General features: G+C 41.5%; 1 non-coding gene across 1 annotated transcript; it reads left to right on the plus strand.

Annotated features, from left to right (window-relative positions):
- Nucleotides 1-19,056: 19,056 nt before the first annotated feature.
- Nucleotides 19,057-19,160, plus strand: LOC121150366. The gene has a single exon (XR_005882958.1). It is a non-coding gene; the product is annotated as a U6 spliceosomal RNA (small nuclear RNA).
- Nucleotides 19,161-19,478: the final 318 nt, after the last annotated feature.

The raw sequence follows: 19,478 nt of genomic DNA on the forward strand, positions 1-19,478 counted from the left end.
CCTGGCACCTTAGCTGCTAGGCTACTGAACAGTCTCTCTTCCAGAAGGAATAGCAATAGTTACACACATGGACATGTACACTCATTAGTTATCAATTTATCATCTCTCAGATTCCTAATAACCACTGAACTGCTTTTTGGCTCTTGATTTCAGGGAGCTGGTTTTAAGACACTCAAACCAAACAGAGCAGGTTTGAAAGGTGAAGTAAGAAGGAAAGAAACTACGCATCCCCTCCCCACCACCCCACAGCCATTATCCAATATTCTGGATTTTTGCTAAACGCTGCAACTGTGAATTGTTACACTGTCAGCCTCTCTCCCTGATGTCCTCTGTGCCTGGTGTAAGGGAGACCAGGTCTCCAGAGAGGGCCCTGTCCAAGATGCCCAGGGAAATGTAGGCCAAGGGGAAATACAGGGGGCTGAAGGAGCTCTTTAATTTAGAAGCCGTGAAAATCAACAGTGATGTTTATTTAAATGCATCAATTACCCTAAACATCTCTCTTTCAATTTCAGCAACACTCAGATTTTATCATCTTAACTCTCTCCAAGGTATTATACTGCACCATTGGAATGAAATACAGCAATAGATTCCTGATTCTATTCAGTCTCCATTCAACCTCAAACTTCAATAGAAATAAATTGTTGGCTTTGATTGAGTGCGATATCACGGTAGGAGAATGTGGGATAAAGAAATTGCATGGTATGTGAAATCAGTTTGACTGAGATGGAAATTTCAGTCCAGTCCCAACTGTCAAAAGGCCACTTCTACTACCTTAATGAAGTAGCTTACTTTGCAGAATAAATGAATTTTAAAAAAATTGAGAAGCTAAAAATGCAAACAAAATTCAATCCAGCCTAAACCAATACCAGAGCTAACAACCTTTGCTCTCCACAGAAGTTTAAATTCTGGTTCAACATTCTTCTCTGGGGGTGAGGAAATGAGTACAATTCTGTAAAGCCTTCTATAAAACCCACCTGGCCTTTGTTACCGAGCCCAGTCTGCTTTCGTGGATATAAAATCTTTAAAAAGAAGAAAATGCCATGCCTTAATGAAAACTTCTAAATCATCTCTCAGATATTTGAATTAAGATTCCTTGCACTTTGGTGAAGTTAAGCCCTTTAGAGAGAAGAATGACTCAATATGGGCATTTAGTACAGCTAACACCGGACATCCATCCTGTGGAATTCAAGAAGCTGTATTGCAGATCTGCTTCCGGCTCCTTCAGTACCAATCATAAGCAAGGGTGAACATATTGCCACATGGTCCTTGGGGGATACTTTGCTAAAACTGGATTTACAGACCTTATAAGAAAATGCTACCTTGTGGACAGTCACATGTGAGTGCAAATGGATGTTGGAACGCTGAAGTGTCTGTATTGGGACTAGAGGGCCCAAGAGAAGAAAGGGAGATATTCTGATTGTATATCAAAGAGGTGCTTCAATTTTTTCTTCACTATCTGTGTGGACGCTATGTTTTCTGCTGTTTTGCCTTATTTTATCATTAAGATTTATTTATTGTTTTTGGCAAAGCAGATATACAGAGTAACAAAGATACAGGGAGAAAGATTCTGCCTGCTGGTTCACTCCCCTAGTAGATGCAATGGCCAGTGCTGAATCAAAAACCAGGAGCCTGCTGTAGTGTCTCAAGGCTTTATTCATCCTTCATTGCTTCCCTATGCTACAAACAGGGATATGGGTTTTGGTGGATGGAAGGCAAGGATTTAGCCTTTATAGGCTACTGCATTGGAACCCTCTTCTGATGTTTTAATGTCTGCCAAAATTCAGTTTATGAATATCATGACGAGTGTATCTGCACTGTGAGACACTCACTTCAGCGTCAAGCTACTTTTTCCCTCTCAAACGTAAGATGTTTTCCCAACTAAGCAGAGAGTCAGAGAAAGCAAATCTTTCGTCAGAGCGATGAAGGGTGAGGACATGAATCTCATAGGGACAGATTATTTTGAGAAACTGGTTTGATCAATAAGAGAACACAATGGCTCTGTTAATACCACCTTTGGCTAAGACATGATCACGCTCTCTCCACAGTCCCCAAACACACCCTGTGCCCAGACTCCCCTCTTTCCATCTTCTAAGGAAAATCATAGACCGCAAAGAACACATTACAGGCTCGTTAGAAACTGTCTCTGAAGTCTTCAGTTCTAGGCGTTATTCGAGCATCATATGTCAAAAGGAACAAGGAAAAAAGATAATGGATAATAGAAAATTATGGGTAGATATATAGGTGGATAGCTAGCTACCTAGCTATATAAAAACACAGGGAGATAGACAATGTGGAAGCTTGTCGTAGTACCCATTTTACAAATACAAAAAAAAAAAAAAAGATGCTCTCTAATGTTTAAGAAGGTAAAAGAAACAAACGACCAAAACGCTGTCAAGTTCAGTCATCTGACTACTGATGGCAGCTGTTGGGGTTGAAAGATAGCCCTGATTTATTTATTTAATATTCCTTTCTTTCTTTCTTTCTTTCTTTCCTTCCTTCCTTCCTTCCTTCCTTCCTTCCTTCCTTCTTTCTTTCTTTCCTTCCTTCCTTCTTTCTTTCTTTCTTTCTTTTTCTTTCTTTCTTTCTTTCTTTCTTTCTTTCTTTCCTTCCTTCTTTCTTTCTTTCTTTCTTTCTTTTTTTCTTTCTTTCTTTCTTTCTTTCTTTCTTTCTTTCTTTCTTTCTTTCTTTCTTTCTCTTTCTTTGTACATTCTGTATCAATGCTTCCCTCATGTTCTAGGACTCTTCTTACCTTAAGCTCATTGCCATTTTCCCATTGAATGCCATCTAGTAACACCAGCGAACAAAGAATTACAATAAATCAAAGTTTTAGTTTTATCCTCCAACCATTACTTACCCATTTATTAATACTTATATCCCTAAACTCGTATTCATTGAAAGCCATTTTCTCTAATTCCTACTGTCTGAAATAATCATAATACTTGCACATATGAGCCAAAATATCAGTTACCGTTTGCGATATAATATATCAAAACTATTTTCTAATTTCATTTTCCAAAATATATTTGTAATTACATCATTAACTGAAGTTTCTGCTTCATTAAGTGCTACAATAAAGTGTGTTTCTATTTCCAGTATTAATATCTTTCTCAAACAGCCTATTAATTTCTTAGCTTTTGCATTTTCACTTTCTTGTTTCAGTTTCATTTTGCAGGTCTTGATTGTGGAATATGCTACGCATGGAACATCATACACTTAAACCAGACACAGGAAGATAAACATGGCACAGTCTCCATTAAATACACAATCCAAACTAGATAAACTGATAGAATCTGATAGTGGACTTGTGATGGTGGATGTCTTATAAGAAGGTGACATGGAGAATTATGAAACACCTCTTAACATCAAATCTGAGATAGGTCAGCCCTAGACGTCAGAATCATGTCTCTAGCTAACAATGGTGTGATCAGCACTTAGACATTTTCTGAGTTTAGGTCTTATGGTGAAAATTCTTAGTACAAAATCAATCTATTCATTGAAAGTGTTTTGCATGCATTTATTTACTAAGTTGTTACAATTAGTGAGGATTACACTTACCCTGCAGAGGGAAACAAAGATCACAAATGTAAGCATTGTGGTATGGGTTATAATCACCAAGTTTACATGCAAGAATAATGAAATGGCAAATTGTTAGCATTAACCTCTTGTGATAGCCTTTACTCATAGAAACCTGCAGGAATTTTGGTCTGTTTTTGGGTCAGAGAATAATTTAGGTTGCTGTCAGGTGCCCTGGTATGGGGGCTTTCCTGGGAATTCAGAGTCAATAGAATGTAGATTTCTGAAAGCCGCACTCTTAAAGTTATAGTAATATTTCACTTTGTACTCTATTTTCTTAACATCAAAATACCATCCTTAATAACAGGAGCCTTACACACAAATAACCTGACTTTGATATTGAATAATTGAGTCTGCTATGTACAACCTTGGATTGTTGCACAATTGTTGTTGCTTGGTAGGAAAACTCAGATCTTGGTGTAGTCAGATTCAAACTTGGCTGTTGTAGCCATTTAGGTAGTGAACAAAATAAGAGAGAATCTGTTTTTTTTGTTCTCCTCTCTTTTTTTTTTCTGCAACACTGCTTTTCAAATAAAGACGTCTTTTGGTGTAAATATCTCCATGGCTAATTTTAAGCTGTTAAAACACAATTTGGTGAGCCTCCTCCTTTGTAAGTATGATTTTGATAGCCTAGGAAATAATCAGATATTGTGGAATTGTTAGGGACATTTAGGGTCATGGTCTCTAGCGAAGTTTTGTCTTGAAAATATAAACTGTTGCTTCCCCTTTATTTTCTGCCTCCTTTAAAAATACAAGTTCCTTCTGGTTTCACCATAAGAATCATTGCTGTGTTGTTAGATGGAGTCACTTTTTGAAGGGGAAGTCTGCCTCCCCGAGTTCCAGTTTTATCAGGACTTTTTTTAAAGTGGTGGGGGGTCAGAAAATTCCATTGAGGGAATCAAATTGCTTCCCCTAAGGTTATCTTTGACCAGATCACAGTGTGAACCCCCCTCCCATTTCTTTGTATGTTTATCATGAAGAAGCAAGGCGATGGTGCCTGGGATTTAAACTTACCATGGAAATGGAAGAGATGGCCTATCACACCTTTCTTGCCAGAGTCCAGCTCCAGCTGAGCTCTCATGTGTGGATTAGGCATAAACAGAAAAGAAACGACCGCTACAGTTTCAGGATCATAATGGACAGTGCGAGTCAGCTGTCTGCTTTATTTATATAGAAGCACTCAGAAAGGCTGGCACAGACTTTTCACACCTGGTCAAGTGGGCATTCCTAAGGATAGTTCTGCCAATCATTTCACCTTGAGGCAGGATATCCGCTGTCCTAATCCTGTGGTCAGGGAGTTCTCAATAGAGGGCCCATATCAGTCAGTAACATATTCCTACTACAATCCTCATTCAACAACTTCGTCTAGAATCAGTTAAGGGAGGAAATGCATCACAGAAGGAGGGACCTAAAGATCAAGGAAAGAGGGAAAGAATAGATTCCCACTATGCCTAGGGATTTAACACCCGTGATTAGCATATGGTCAATGGGGGAGGAAAATTCTAAGCATAGGTTCTTGCAACACCCTTGATTAACATATGATCAATGGGGGCAGCCGAGACAGCATGAACAGGAAAAGGCCCTTTTGCTTAAACAGTATCAGCAATGTCAACACCCAAGCACACATTGATAGTAAAGACCAATTCCACAGAAGCAGACAATGTCTAAACAGATTACAGAAATCTAAGCAGGGTTGTCCGGGTGTCCATGAGTAGGAATTTGGAACTGCCTTCAGGTGGATGCAGAGACACCCGCCAGGCCATGCCATGCAGTGGGGAATTCCTTGCTGCCTTGCCTGCAATGGAACAGTTCTCTTCACACCTTCGTGTCCTCCACACCAACTGCCAGGACCCCAACATTTTCTGATGGTTTTTGATTTTGAGCCAGCTAGCCAGAATTAGAACCACTGTTCTACTGTTCTAATTCATTCTCTCTCTCTCACTCCATCTCTCTCTCTTTCTTCCAAGACTATGCTTAAAAGATACCACTTCCATCACTTGCTTAGGTCCTTCTCTGCTAAATCTCTTCCTCCCCCCTCCCTCAATGCTTCGGGAGGTTTCCATATTAAATAAATCTTTCTTTTGGTTGCTTCAATTTTCTGCATGGAATTCTTTTTGGTGTAAGAAAAAACTGATACACCTTTTGTTTTTTCACAATGTCCTGTGACAAAATCCCCAAGAAGTTGACAGTTTTTGGTATGTTACATTTATGTTAAAAGCTGACCATCTAATCATAAGTTTTTAATTCAACTTTATTACCAATAAATCTTAAAAGAGAACTCTATTCATAAATTATGAATATATCAATGATCACGGTTAAATATAAAGTTTATAAAATTAATGCTAATATTGGTGTGCATTTTAGCAAATTTTGCTTTTTAAACCATTTTATTGAGTTAAAGTCTACAAAAAATATTCATATTTAATGTGAATGAGTTTGGAGCAATAGGTTATACTTTAATTTTATTAAAAGCCAAGGGTGGCCTGGTTAACAAATTTTCACAGCTATAATATGCCTAGTCCCTATGTCAAGTAAAAGTAGGCTGGGCAAGTGAAAATGCGAACCTAGGTGCAGGCCCCAAGGGGGCCCAGGACCTGAGGCATACACCCAAAGATGGTCAGAGTATCAGCTCTTATATCTGAACAGATTGAGAGAAATTGGTATGCGGGATTATGGAAATTTGAAAACATCCACAACCAGAGAACACCACCAGGCACCTGCTTGCAGGACCTGGGAGGACTGTTAACAGGTCTTGTCACATCAATCCAGGAGAAGTAGTAAGGACTCAAGCATAACTAAGTGTACTATACCATTAAACAGAGAAGGAGAGACCCTTGCTGGAAACCAGGATGCATTCAACTATGAATTAGAAAAGAAACTGCAGTTCCTAATGACACACTCATCTCCAGAATGCCAAGGGGCAAATCCCTTTAGCTTTGTTAATATGCAAGAACAGAACCAATGAAGAATTTGCTTGCATTAGGTCATAAATCAATTGGCATGCTCATTCTGTTCCAGCTCCAGGCAGACAGAGCCGTTAGTGTGTGGCAGTAGCATGTATTGCATTGTCAAGCATTTCAGTCTCAACAATATCTTGTCATCACAGCACCAAGCACTCTGTCCTGGCGATTAACAGTGCATGCCAGAGAGCTGAACACAGTCTGACCACATGTATTCTTGGTCTCTGACAAGATGCTGCTGAAAGGGAAAACAAACAAACAAAAACACTGAGAGGTGATTCCTACACAAACAACTATGCATGGGGAGAAGGATGCCTTTATTTAGCAGCCAGGAAGAATGGTTCCTACTGGGCAGCCATTTAAGTGTGAAGAGTCAGGTAACCTGGAAGAGAAAGGGTCTGCCCCATTGAAACAATAATCTGTTGTTGTTTCTCCACATTTTAACCGTGATGGAAGTTCGATTGTCTGGTCCTGGCAAGGTCTCTGGCCTAAGCAAAAGAATTAATTAGAAAGAGAAAAGATGACATCAAACAGAGAAAAAATGAGGACAATTATATTGGCACCTTTGGAAAGGAGCTGTTGTGGTGCAATGGGCTAAGCCACAGCTAGCATTGTTTCAAGTCATGGATTCCTCACTTTTGACATGGCAGGCATGGGTTGGGGGAGATGGTCTGAGCACCTGGGGTGCTGCCACCCATGTGGGGATGAAGATGGAAGTTCTGGTTTCTGGTTTTCACACAGTCCCAATGCTTAGTGGTAGTGGGGCTTTGGAAGGTGACCCAGTGAGTGGAATATTTTTATCTTTCTCTCTCAACCTTTGTTCCACTCTATCTACCTTCTTTCTGTATCATTGTGTGTCTACCAGGATTATATCATATTATGTGAAAAAGTGATTTTGCCTATGGATTTAAGATTACTGAAAATCTAAAACTAAGAGCAGGAGGCTGTCTGAGTCCAAACCTGATGACATGGTGTTTTAGGAGAGAGGCCTTTTTGATGAGGGAGGACAGTTATTTCAATGATGAAGATGCCCATGGGAGCAAAGGCTGGGCAATAATTTCTAGGAACTGATGGAAATCCTCATTTGATGAACAGTTTATAATCAAAGAAAATAATACTGATTGAGCAAATGTAGGAAGAAGCAATAACAGCCCTGTGTTAAGCAGGTGCTTAAAAGTCAGAAAATGGATTAGAAAGAGAGAACATCCCACAACCTAACTTCACACCACCACAAAGGGATTCAAATTGGGTGATGAATTGGACAGATCACAAACCTAAATCAGATTCTAGCTGAATCAGAAAAAACATTTCACCATAGCAACCCTGAAGGAAAGAATTAAGAAAAGGAATTTTTATTGTATTGAACATATTGTATTGAACTCAGGCTTCTTTGGTCTTCGTATTTATAAAGTTGTCAATCAGAGTTTATGAAGCCTACAAAACACAGAAAAACAAAGCAGTGTCAAGAGACAAAGCATTCAACAAAACAGCACCAACTGTTAGAAACACTGAGATCCTGGAGAAAGCCTTCTCCTGCTCCATAGATGTTTTACTTTCGGGGCACAATTGTGGCAGAAATTGCTTTCAATGAAGGTAAGCTTGACAGTATGAATGGGGACATCTCAAATGTGAAAGACAACACATGGAAGATTATTACAAGTTATGCAAAAAGTTTCTGAACCTCTGAAGATAGCTGAAGGTGTTTGCTCTAAGCCAAGTACAGGCTGGGTATTTTTGCATGACTTGCACAAGCCATGGAAGCCAGATTTTGCTGCATACTGCTGCAATTTTCATCAATGGTACCTCAGCAGAAAGAGCCTACTCTAGAACAGTAGTGTCTTTCAAATATTGTTAGGGTGATATTTCATTTCTTAGGAGGAAAAAGGGTAGTTATAATCCGAACACTGTTCCTTCCAGGCTCCTCTGGTCTGCAAGGTCAGGTGTCAGTTATAAATCATGAATGTATAAAAACTAAAGAAAAGCAATGCAGTGTCAAGAGATGAAGCAACTTCCAAAGTTTCTCTGTTGTTTTTCATGAAAGACAATTTCAGAATTTTAGAAAAGGTAAAGCTGTTGAGATCATAAACACTGAACATAATTTGTCTGTAACAGAAATGCTTAGATATTTCTATGCAAAAAGCACTAGAAATTTATCTACTCGTGGACAGTAAAGAGTACACTGTATGGTTTATTTGAGATCACTATGCATGAGTTGCTTTATCATGCTTTGTCAATTTATTTTTATAGCTTGTATTTTAATAGGAGTAAATGCTTTGCTTTGTAAACATTGAAGAGTCTGTCAAGCCTTTAGTAAGTATGTATATGTGTGTGTAGGTAAGACATTGCTACAGCTTATTGTAAGAGCAAGGTCTCTGGACCGAATGCCTTTTGACAATTAGCGTCTCCTGCAGGGAATGTAACAGAGAAGTCACTTAATTCACATGGCCTCATCTATACATGAGATGATGATCATATTATTCATTTAAAAGAAATCTGAGTTGAAACAGCAAATATTGAGTATCTTATCAGATGTAATTATATCAGGTATATTTATTTTGTGATTAGTTTTTTTTTTTTTTATTTTAGATGAGGCTTGCGTAAGTCGATCAGGGTGGCAGGAACTGAGGCTGCGATCATAGTTTCCAGGTTTTCTATTTCTTTTTCCTGTATATGGGAGTGCGGGTAGACAAGGGCAGAAGACACACCCAGCTTCCAACTTGCCCCAGTATCTGGGGATGGGGAACGGTCACCCATTGGTGATACAGGACTCTTTTTTTTTTCTTTTTTTAAAGATTTATTTCTTTATTGGAAAGTCAGACATATATATATATATAAAGGAGGAAAGACAGAGAAGAAGATCTTCCATCCGATTATTCACTCCCCAAGTGACCGCAATGACTGGAGATGTGCTAATCCAAAGTCAGGAGCCAGGAGCCTCTTCTGGGTCTCTCATGTGGGTGCAGGGTCCCAAGGCTTTGGGCAGTCCTCCTCAACTGCTTTCCCAGGCCACTTGCAGGGAGGTGGATGGAAAGCAGGGTTGGTGGCATTAGAACCAACATTCATATGGAATCCTGGAGCATTCAAGGTGAGGACTTCTAGCCGCTAAGCCACCGTGCTGGGCCCGTAATTCAGGAGTCTAATGTGGCGTATGCTCTGAGGGTTCTGCCCAGGTGGTTTCAAAAGTTCTGAAATGTTGTCCATCTCACCAATCTTAGGATAAGAGGACACTTTCATTGTCCATTGGGTGACATAGTGCATTTTAGAGTCACCATTCACCCAGATATTCACTGTCATCATTGAGTGGGGTACATACCCGATTAGTTCTGTTTTCCTTCCACTGCTATGCTAGCAGCCTGTAATGCTCTCTATGTGGATCTGAGTCATGTGTTCACTATGCCATCTTTTCTGCTGAGAAAAACCAGTTCTCATAGGTAGGCCCAAGAGCTTGGGTCAGGTGACCCAGATCTCACTGGAATCCTGATCCCTCAGGATTGCAACCTGGCACCCACCACACAGGCAGATCCAAGGATCTGAGCCAGGCAATCTGGGCTCTCCCCAGACTCCTCATCCCTGGGGCTCATGGACTCAGCACCCACTGCACAGGTCAAACAACCAGGCCAGATGGCCTGATGATACCAGATCTTCCAGCCCTGGGGCTCATGGACCTGGTGCCCACCACTCAGGCATGCCACCCAGAATCTACCAGATCCCTATCCCCATAGTGCAAGAACCTGTCATCCACCACAAAGGACGACCAAATGACCTTGACCATGTGGCCCGGACCCTGTTGGATCCCTCATCTTTGGAGCTCATGGACTCAGCACCCACTGCTCAGGCAGACCCAGGGATCCAGGCCAGGCCCAGTGATCAAGGGCATGGGACACAAGCCCCACTGGACCCCCAACCCCTGGTGCTCACAGATCCAACATTTACCCCTTAAGAGGGCAGGACTTGTGCCAGGCGACCAGAGTCCTGCCAGATCCCCTACCCCAGGGCTCATAGTCTGTGCGCTATCACACCCAGACTGGTATGGCTCACCTCACCTCGGCATCAAATGGCAGATGATTCAGCCTGGCTCAGTCTACTCTGCCCCCAATTCCAGCTCCTGCTCGTTGGTGCTGCAGCATATCCTGGCCCAGGCAGCTCGCTGTAACACCCTCAATGTGAACTGGTTGGTGGTTGTGGCCTGACACAGCCTTTCCTGCAACCCATGCTATTCCTCAGATCTTCCAGTGGATGTTATAAACTAGCCAAGCCTGGCCCACTCCTCAGACATGACCTGCATCTTTGTTTGCTAGTACTGTAGCCTGGGCTGGTTTGGCTGCTTACCAGCCTTGGTTCTTGTGCTCTCCTGCAGGGGCTGTCTTCTAAGGAATTTCCCAGGCTCCTCTACCAGGCACCTCCCTGTGGTCAACCTTGTGCACACTGGTGGGTCCCTGGCCTAGGTTGACTTTGTCTACATTTTTGTCCTGTTAGGAATATTGTCCTTATCCAATCAGCCCAAACACAATCCAGTTCTTCCTGTCGGGTGCTGCAGCTCAACATCACCTGTTCCACACTTAGACATAGCCCTCATGTGGTTTAGCAGGAGACAAGACCTAGCCCAGCCCATTCTATACCCACCCTGACTTTAATGAGTACCAGTGAGTGCTGGAGTTTAGCTCAATCTGGTGCTCCAAGACCCAACCCCTACCTTTTGCCAAGGGAGACTGCAGCCATATCTAGCCTAGATAGTTATCCTCGTTCCTGTTTCCATGCTTACCAGTGAGAATTCCCACCCAACTGGGGTATCTCCTAAGCTCCACAACCAGGCATGTTTGAAGAGTGCCTGAATGCCTGCAGAACATCCCCTCTCCCTGAGGACCATGCACCCCCACTAAACACACCTGTGCTGGTCAGGGAGTTCCTGGATCATATCTGTACTATAATTGACATGTTCCGGTGCATTTGTAGATAGACTTCTGGCAAATGCATATAAATATTGAAATGCATGGATTCATTTTATGCTTTTTGATTATTTCAGAAGCTTTTTTTTTTTAGATATCTTGCTTTCAGATATTGGTATTGGCATGATATATTTATTACACAAATCATCTTTGTAGTATAGTAGTAATAACACTATAAACAGTTACAACTTTAACAACAATTGGAAGGCATTGGGAAAAGACACAAGGCAGGTGGCAGCCAGAGAGTGAACACTTAAAAGACTGAAATTCCAATGGATGTCCATCAATGAAGAAATGTTTGTGGAATCCCTGCATTTGGGAATGTATGGTTATCTCTTTCATCTAATCTTTAATATTCTGTTTGTGCAAATGATTTTTCTAGACCAAAAAATGAGGGAGATCTGGGCTTTATATTGAAAAGGTCACATATTTTTGTCTCACAATTTGATCTTTTTGAAGCAGAGGTATTACAATGAAACCCCAAAGAACAATAATTTAGGGATACAATGCTTTCCTTAAACAGTTTAGTTTTATTAGAGTACCAATTTGTGGCATTAAATTTTATTTCAGGGAGAAATAAAAGACCGAGGACTTGGTAGACTAATATAACCACAGAGGAAGCAGGCTTCTGGGAATTAGTGCTGCACATTTTGTAAGGGTTTCTTACATTAAGGCTACCCTGTAAATTGCCATCCGTTTACTTATCATGTCACTCTAGAGAGCCCACGACTGTGTGGCATTACTGTTGCTAAGTACCCACCATACATCAACCGCTGCACAAGGTGTTTGGCCTGCGTTAACAAACCCTATTATAGCTTATTTTTGTTTGAGTCTCAAAGCATAAATACAGCTGTGCAGGCCATATAATAAGATTGAGACCTGGAATTAGGAAAGGATCTATTTTTGTCCCCAGGTGGATGAACTATTCCTGTTGGAGACTTTCCCATTGTGGTGAAATGCCTATTGTGTAACACTTATTCTTAGTGATATTAAGCATACCCCTGATACTGTGAAGTAGCACCTCTGTTTGGTTCCAGGACATTTTCATCACCACAAAAGAAAACTACCCACTAAGCTGTCAGCTTCCATTCCCTTTCCCCACCACCTGCCTGAAAGGCTGATCTTTCTATGTGACACTGTCTGCTTCAGATATTTCTGAAAATCCCATCCAAACAGAAAACCATAATCACATGACAAATATTTAATCACAATTCTTTCAAACTTTGAAAGCTTGAAAGATCAGATGATTGAAACTAACTTAAAATGTTATCATTTTCAGATATTGTAGTAAGTTTTGATTTTAGGACTTCTGCCCAGTTCAAATCACGAAAAAACTACTACCAGAAATTCACTTAATTTTTCATCAACCTTGGGTTTAGGATTCATCTGAAGTTTGTGCTCTTTGCATTCTGCTTGAGGAAGCAGGTGAATCTTCATGACTCCTTTGGTTCTAGCAAGTGCATAATCTCCAGCAATTTGAAATTCACTCTTGAAATGGTCTTCCCTTGCTGGCTGTGGTTTAGAAACATGCCTCCATTCAGGTGGAAGCAATTGCAGTTTCCCATTCACACAGCTCTGACAACCAGGAGTGCTTTTATAAGTAAGAATAACGACATCATAAAGTATGACTACTTTCATAATATCATTTGATGGGCACAATACTAGTGTCACTCTACTTGCATTCTATTAGATTTTCAGTTGTATTCAAGCGTTTGACTTTCAAACTCATCTTTTTAATAAATTCCCCCGCTCCCCCAATAATTCCTATTAAGGAAAAGCATACTTTGGTAGGTGGCTACTTGTCCAGGGGCTACTACTATGTTTTTACAACTCTGGGTGTGTGACATTTTCCCTTGACCACATATAATATAGCCCAATATCTACACCGAGGCCAAGCCATTCTCAGCAGAAATCAGCATGATTGTTTTATAACTACTGAACCTTCCCTATTGAACTTCCTGGATGCCAGACTATGGTGACTTTGCAATTCATATTAGTTGTGATTTGTGTTGTTATTTCTTACAGCAGCAAGTTCTAAAGCCAAGGTCAAGAGTCCCATAAATCTGATCTCATTCATACTGGACTTCTTTGTCTTCCATGGCTAACACCTGAGCAATCTCGAGCAAAACCCTCTTAGTGCTTGGGCTCTGCCATCTGCAGCTTGCTTGAAATCTCTGGCCCTCCACACGTGAACTAGATGACAATGGGAATTTTTCCCACCTTTGCTTCCTCAGTGGCATGTTGGATAAAAGGAGCATGGTTTTATTACATAACTATAGAAAGATGAATCATACCTTACCAAAGTGGGTTTTGAATTGCTTTATTTAATGAGAATTTTTGTGTTTTAGTTGATCTCCAAGCAAATTCATTATGCTGGAAACAGACTTCCTATTCCCAAGGGAATATTTTGAATGGGATAGAAATATGTAGCTTTAAAATAAAATGAAATTGAAGTCCATAGTAGTTAACACTCACAAATATCAGAAATGACAATTTTTCACCATTAGGGGAAAGAACACACAGCACAGTGAAGTTAAGGAGCCTAAGTTCTCACAGACCATCAATGAGAGGGCTGGACTTGAACCCAGGCAGGTTAGTTACAAAATTAGTAAAGGACGGATATCAATCATTTCCAGACTTCCTAGCTCAGAAGCTCATGCTCTTTAAGTGTCCTCTTGAGTGGTTTTGGGTTTCTCAACAAAAGTAAAGTAAAGGTACATCAGTGCAGGGGACTGGCCTGACTCAGGGTAAGTCCGCCATGAGGGAACTTGGGAACTGGGTGGAAATTCCTAGCTCCGCCCAGCTGCTAAGACCATGCGGCTGGGGGAGTTTGGGAGGAGTTCGGTCCTTGGGCTCTGGGGCAACTGACGCTCCTTGCAGTGTGGCTACTGTGGGGGGTGCCCCTGCCGGGTCGGACCCAATGCGGGGGACTCACGCCAAAGACACTGCCACAAGGCAGTGAACGAGTCCTCGGCCTCCCCCAGGGCAGCCAGTGCACCACATGGTGCCAGGCATTGCCTGCTGGCCGCCCGGAAGGGCAAACTCTGGGGTTTTCAAGATATGTAGTTGCTGCCTGGGGTCACTCATGACTAAGACTAGGTTGAGTGTAGGTGCAAAGTGAATTTTCGGGTATTCTCAGTGACAGGGTCATGAAAGATTTAAGCAGGCAAGGGGACCAAGACCTAATGGTTTGGGGTAAGTGTCCAGAAGATAATTTTAGTAAGACAGATGCAACAGCTCAATTATGAATACAGAGATGGGATATTAGTATAGAACATCACTGATCACCACATACTAGCCCACACCGAAGCTATGGATGGGGGCCTCTTTGGCAGTGTTGGGTATCATTGCCCGACTGAGTGTTGGAGGTGTGGAGTGGTCACATTTGGCAGGATCAAGACACTCTCCAGCACACAAGAGAACTTGGGCTGGGGTAGGCTCTGTGGGGTTGTGTGGGCCCAACCCTTAGGAATACAAGTCCCCCGGGTTAGTTCCCAAGCTGGGGTTGCAATGGTCTAAGCTAGGTGTGACCACGCCATCTGCCATCACTCATGGGTAAAGGAATCCACAACAGTCAGGGTAGGTCAAGGCAGCAGCACCCAAATGTGCATCTTTAAACAAGATGTGGGGTGGGCCGGGCTGCCACTGGAAGGGGGCAGAATGGGCAGGGCTGAACAAACCTTAACTCACAAGTAACAACAGAAATCAGGTTGGAGCACAGCTAATGCCAGGTAGGTCCTTGCACATACTGATCTGTGTGAGGCAGAGGCACTAAGCCACAGCATCCAAGGGGCCAGGACAAGTGAGGGGCTCTGCCAAGCGGAGACAGAACAACCACCGGCCTACACCTGCTCTATGGCAGGGCAGAGGCCCGGTTGGGGAAATAACGGGACACCCTAGCTGGGTTGAGTTTCCCACCAAGGAGCGCATGGGCTGGAACTGAGGCTACATTCTGATCAGGATACGATCGTAATCTCACTTGGCACAATTGTGGACTGGGATGGGAAGCACCAAGCCAGGCCAAATTCCAACACCATCTGGTGCTCTGGAGGACCAGGGAGGGTTGTGTGACAGACTAGGTTAGGTCTCAGCCCTTACTGAACCATGTGTGAGCTGGGTAGGGGTATGGAAGAGCCATGGATGGGTTGAAATATCCAACAACAAGAACCAGCTTGGATCGGAGGCCAGGCAGGAAAAGCCACTGTTCCTCCTAGGATAGCAGGCGAACTGAGTAGTGCCGGCTCATGGATCCACTGGTATGCGCGAAAACTGGCATTGGGAGAGGTTCTGGTGGAGGAGCCTGGGCAACTTCTCTGGCAGGACACAGTCCCATGCAGGTAAGCGCAAGAAGCACAATAGGGAACAACCCAGAACAGGCAATGAAAATTATCCCACTGGCATACACATGGCATGGGTTGGGGGCAGACCAGCCTGAATCTGTTCACATTAACTTCTGGTGAATCCGAGCACCAGAACAGAGTGTGGGCCGAGCCAGGTTCGGTTGCAACACATACCAGTACACAACAAGTAATGCCAAGGTAAGATTTATTTATTTTTATCACAAAGTCAGATATACAGAGAGGGGAGACAGAGAGGAAGATCTTCCGTCCAATGATTCACACCCCAAGTGGCTGCAACGGCTGGTGCTGTGCCAATCCGAAGCCGGGAACCAGGAACCTCTTCTGGGTCTCCACGTGGGTGCAGGATCCCAAGACTTTGGGCCATCCTCCACTGCTTTCCCAGCCCACAAGCAGGGAGCTGGATGGGAAGTGGAGCTGCCAGGATTAGAACTGGTGCCCATATTGGATCCTGGCGCGTTTAAGGCGAGGCCTTTAGCTGCTAGGCCACGCCACCGGGCCCAACCTTCATTAAGTTTTGAAAATTTGTCTTATCAAAACTATAGAATTATTATAAGATAGAATATTATAAGATAGAATTATTTTTGCATCAAAATGTATTTATCTTAATTTTATTTTTTCATGCAAAATTTTAAGTAAAAACATGTAAGTCTGAAATGATACTCCATTGGAAATCAAATGATTGGCGATTCTTAAATATTTTTCTTGTGTGTACCAAGTAAGTATTTAGCATTTAGTATAAAAAAAGTTTACACTGCATGTACACAATAGTGTGTAAATGAGTATTAGCCCATATTATCTAGGTGCCAGGTACAGTATCATGTCATACTCAAAATTCACAAGAAATCTCATAAGGTTGTGTGTTAGCTTTTCACTACTAAAGTGAGATTTCCAAGATACATCATTAATGCACAACTGAAGTTCATTGTGGTTCACGGTTCAGCAATTGGTTCACAAGTACAGGTTTGTGGTCCCATTGCTTTGGTCTCTGACGAGGGCAAGAGCTGGCATAGAATTTCTAATGAATGGATCATCATGACTGAGTAAGCCTAGAGGGAGGCTGGGCAACATTTAACCATTATCTTCCAAGAACACATGTATTATGATTATGATCCAAGAGCCTCCCACTAGACCAATGTACTAAGCACTGTAATGAGATTGTTTCCACCGTGTTAGTACCATTCATTTCTGACACTAGGGTATACATGTCTGCATGACTCTGAAACCCAAATGTAACAGCACTGTGTAACATCATTATCCTAAGATTTACCACAAATCTCATCCACAATTATTCTTTTTATCATTATTATTAATTTTTTTATTACAAAGTCAGATATACAGAGAGGAGGAGGGACAGAGAGGAAGATCTTCCGTCCGATGATTCACTCCCCAAGTGAGCACAACAACCGTTACTGCGCCAATCCAAAGCCAGGAACCAGGAACCTCTTCCAGGTCTCTCAAGTGGGCACAGGATCCCAAGGCTTTGGGCCATCCTCGACTGCTTTCCCAGGCCACAAGCAGGGAGCTGGGTGGGAAGTGGAGCTGCCGGGATTAGAACCGGCGCCCATATGGCATCCTGGTGTGTTCAAGGAGAGAGGACTTTAGCCGCTAGGCCAAGCCACCGGGCCCATCCACAATTATTCTTATAGACACTCTCAGGACAATGTTTCACTGAATATAAGGGCACCCTATATATAGCCCTGTTACAAGTGTTAGCTTGACACACACAATTACCTGATCCTGACAGACATCTCCTGCCTACAGAATGCCTGAGATGCCTAGAACATACTCTAGAGACTGATATGTTCAGGCTATTTCTTCAAGTGGTAGCATACAGGGAACTTTAAGAACAGATATTGCACGGGTTCTGCTCTGATGCGATTGTCCTGATTCTCATACTCAGTCAAGGCTGAGACCCAACACTAAATCATTTGGTCCAAAATCCTGGTGATGATGCTTTACCCCTCATGTTAACCCAAGTTGCTTGCAGAGCTTTCAGAACTCCATAAAAAACAGTTCTAATCCATCATATGGCTGTCCTTGCCCCATTTCATGGTAAAGAGTCTTTCCCTAAGGTAGTCCAGATATATTATATATATAGTAGAAAAACGGGAGAAAAACGTGCTTGTCTTTCAGGCCAAAACTTACTGAGCTGCCTCAACCACGTTATCGTACCTGGAAGTTGATGCTTCAGGGAAGTTTGAGAGTGGCAGCTGTTGATTCTCAGCTGCATTTTCCAGATTTTTTTCCTGTATTAGTGCACTTGGTAAATGGACAAAAGCCATGTCATGACCTCGGTTTAAACTGCAGACATGGCAATTTTCTGTTGAGAGAGCATATGCTCCTGTAGAGTGGATGGAAAGGTCCGGGAACATCCCCCTTAGAGCCCTCATGTAATATTTGTACATGATACACGCTCAAATGTTTTGCATGAATGAAACCACTTCTTGCTTTTCAGCATTTCTTGTTCAGCATCACAGGAAGGCATTGAGTTTCTAATTGAATGGGCATTTTTAATCAGTAGTTATGGACACAGATTGGAGAGTGACATGAAGTCCAAGCATAGGAAGATCAAACAGCCCCAAATAAATAGGAGATATCATCATGACAAATCTAGTAAAACTTTCAAATGAACAGTGAAAAATGATTTTTAAAAAATGTATGAATCATCAAGTCACTTTCAAAGAAACTCTTGTTAGATTGATACCAGTTTTCCTGATTTTTTTTTTTTAAAGCTACTTGATAAGTCAGGAAAAAATAAATGCAGAACTATAGTCTTAAGTTTGAAAAAATAATGAACAGCAGTAATACCTGCCAACTCAAAATACTTTATCCAAAGAAATTCTCTTTCATAGATAAAAGAATCATAAAAACTTTCCACAACAAGAAATGCTTAACAAAAATCATTATCATCAAACTAGTCCTACAAAGTTATATTTATGGGCATATTAGTATAGAAACAAACAAAGTTAACTTTCATTGGAAACCGTGTGAAAATATGAAACCTACTGAAAGCAAAATAAATAATTCAAAACAAACAAAAAGAATCTGAAAATAAACATGGTAGGACAAAGTTAGTGCCTATTATTAATGACCACATACATAAACATTCCAAAATCACCAATTAAAAAATACAGACTGGCTGAATAAGTAAAATGTTTAAGATCCAAGAGTATGCTGTCCATAGGCAGTGTGCTTCATCCATAAAGACAAGGCTGAGTGCTCTCTTCGGCAGCACATGTACTAAAACTGGAATGATACAGAGATTAGCCTGGCCCCTGTGCAAGGATGACATGCAAATTAATGAAGCATTCCATATTAAAAAAAAAAGGCAAGGCTAACTGATAATGAACGAACGGGAAAAGACATTCTAGAACAACACACATAAAACTTGAGCACAATTAATTATACTGAATACATACATTAAGATGAAACATACTTTAAGATGAAAATTGTAAAAAGAGACAAAGAAGTCTGCCATATAATTACTAAGGAGTAATTTCAAGATAAAGATTTTATTTCAAATTTTTTGTGTCTAATGCCAGAGTAAAACGAATGTTGGTAGATGTGAAGGTAGACTTAAGTTGCAATGAAATAATAGCTGGGGACTTCATCTCCACACATTAATGGGCAAATCAAGT

The sequence above is a fragment of the Ochotona curzoniae genome, unplaced genomic scaffold (genome assembly GCF_017591425.1).
Source record: "Ochotona curzoniae isolate NIBS_2020 unplaced genomic scaffold, NIBS_Ocur_1.0 scaffold_4953, whole genome shotgun sequence".
Taxonomy (NCBI): domain Eukaryota; kingdom Metazoa; phylum Chordata; class Mammalia; order Lagomorpha; family Ochotonidae; genus Ochotona; species Ochotona curzoniae.